This window comes from Penaeus vannamei, chromosome 39 (assembly GCF_042767895.1).
Source record: "Penaeus vannamei isolate JL-2024 chromosome 39, ASM4276789v1, whole genome shotgun sequence".
Taxonomy (NCBI): Eukaryota; Metazoa; Arthropoda; class Malacostraca; order Decapoda; family Penaeidae; genus Penaeus; species Penaeus vannamei.
In genome coordinates this window covers 10,309,436-10,311,935 of record NC_091587.1, presented here as the reverse complement: position 1 = coordinate 10,311,935, position 2,500 = coordinate 10,309,436, and positions in this window count along the sequence as shown.

Genomic DNA, 2,500 nt, shown 5'->3' with positions numbered 1-2,500 from the left:
AGAGAGAGAGAGAGAGAGAGGGGGGGAAGGAGAAAGAGAGGGAGAAAGAGAGAGAGAGAGAGAGAAAGAGATAAAGAAGCAGAGAATAAGGGAGTGAGAGGGAACGAGAGAGAGCGAGAGTCAGAGAGAGAAAGAGAAAGAGAGAGACATAAAGAGAAAACGCAAAGGAAATATAAAAAAAAAGAAACGAAAAAAAGAAAAAGAACATTTAAAAACACCACCAACACCAACACCCACACCAAAGGCAACAGACAGACAGACAGACAGAGAGACAGTCACAGAACGAACATGAAAGTCAGGCGGGGCCAAAAGCGTTCCTCAAAGCCACATAAAGAAGTGTTTTGAGCTCCGGAACGCATTCCTCGAGTCTGAGTCAGTGTACCCCGTGGGAGACAGTCGATAATAATTGTATTTTTTCTCGAATATTCTTTTTATGAGTCATCCTTCCGCATCGTTTAAATTATGATTTTTTTTTATTTGTTTATTTGTTTATTTGTTTATTTGTTTGTTTATTTGGTTTTGTATATTTGTTTATTTATTTGTTTGTTTATTTGGTTTTGTCATTATCTTTATCTTTGTTACGTGTATTTTTATTAATGTTTTAATTGATAGTAGTAGATTAATTATCCTATTAACTGGAGTTATCATTTGTTGCAAGGACATTTATTACCATTATCGTCAGTAATCTTAATTACTATAATTAGTATTAATAGTAGCAGTAGCATTCACTAGCAACGCCATTGTGATTATATATTTTGGGAAGTGACTACTGGTACGGCAGAAAAGAAAGCGATTGACGTCCTGCGCATGCGTGGTGAAAAAACAAGATGGCGGCGGCTTGACATGTGATAATACCAATGTCAGTTAAGGTAAGGTAGGGTCGAACTTATTACCCGGAAGTTTATATGTGTGCCGTATGCCTAACCGTGAGAAATGGGATACGGCTGCCGTACCCGAAGCCTCGGCCGTTATATCTTTTATTATCATTATGACTATCATTTCTGCTGACGTCGCATTATCACGAATAATATTACATCATAAATAAATAAATGAAAAAGTGAAATCAATATCATAAAAATATATCAAGTCACGTATCATATCAATATTCGTTATATTCATGACGTTAGTTTTACGTTCATATTACTATCTATGAACATTATCTTGTTCGCATTTGTCTTCAGTTCTTCAAAAATAAAGTGAATTACTTAAATACTATATAGGTGTAAATCTGATTAGGTTAGTTTTATTTACACCATTTTATCAACGGAAACTAAACGTATTTTTAATCTTAATGTTCCTTATATCAATTAATAGAATGATAATTGCTCAGATATTCCAAGATTTGCGATGATTGGTCAGAGATCCTTTATAAGGCTTGTAATGATTGGTGCAAACTGTGTGGGAATGTAAGGCTTACTGTTATTGGCTGATGCGGCTCTCCGTTGGCGCCAACGAGGAAAGGACAACGGTGATTGGTCCTTTTTCTTCCCAGAGTTTGAGGGCGATTGTATGCTCGATGCTGATTGGTCCTACCGACGTGCATCATTTTGATTAGCTGATTAGAAGACAGAACACACTTTTTCACCAACTATAAAAGCAAATACCTCTTAGAGACGGCAATAAATGCAGTTATTCACAAAACCATACGCAAGAAAGTTGTTTATAAACATTTGCCTCTTTACGTAGTAACGAACGAGACAGCTGATGTCACACAGGTTAGTTTACCTGCCGTTAATTACTGGTGTAAGTTGATAATCACCGCTTCTTAATTATAACATTTTTATCAACACGCCCCATTAACATATACATCTTTAGAATCATCCACCTCATTTGTACCTCCCCATATACTTGCCAAAAGTGCATAGAGGCGAAGAATATAGGTATGATTTATGGGGTTATCGACTCTCTGAATTGGTTTTGACAAATGGCTTGTTTTCTTTGGCCAGAGATATGTTGAGGAAATAAGTGTCAGATTAGGTGCATATGCGGGACTTGGTGTCTTTGTTGGACTGATTGGCTCTTTCGTTACAATTGGTGTTCTTCTTATTCCCTTTCTCTTTTATCTTTCTTTCGCTGTTCTTACTCTGCCTGTGTATCGTTTTTCTCTCACATTCACTCGCTCGCTCTCTTTCTTTTGTTCTCTGTCTCGATGTCTCTCTCTCTCTCTCTCTCTCTCTCTCTCTCTCTCTCTCTCTCTCTCTCTCTCTCTCTCTCTCTCTCTCTCTCTCTCTCTCTCTCCTCTCCCTTCTCTCTCTCCTCTCCCTTCTCTCTCTCCTCTCCCTTCTCTCTCTCTCTCTCTCTCTCTCTCTCTCTCTCTCTCTCTCTCTCTCTCTCTCTCTCTCTCTCTCCCTCTCTCTCTCTCTCTCTCTCTCTCTCCTCTCTCTCTCTCTCTCTCTCTCTCTCTCTCTCTCTCTCTCTCTCTCTCTCTCTCTCTCTCTCTCTCTCTCTCTCTCTCTCTCTCTCTCTCTCTCTCTCTCTCTCTCTCTCTCTCTCTCTCTCT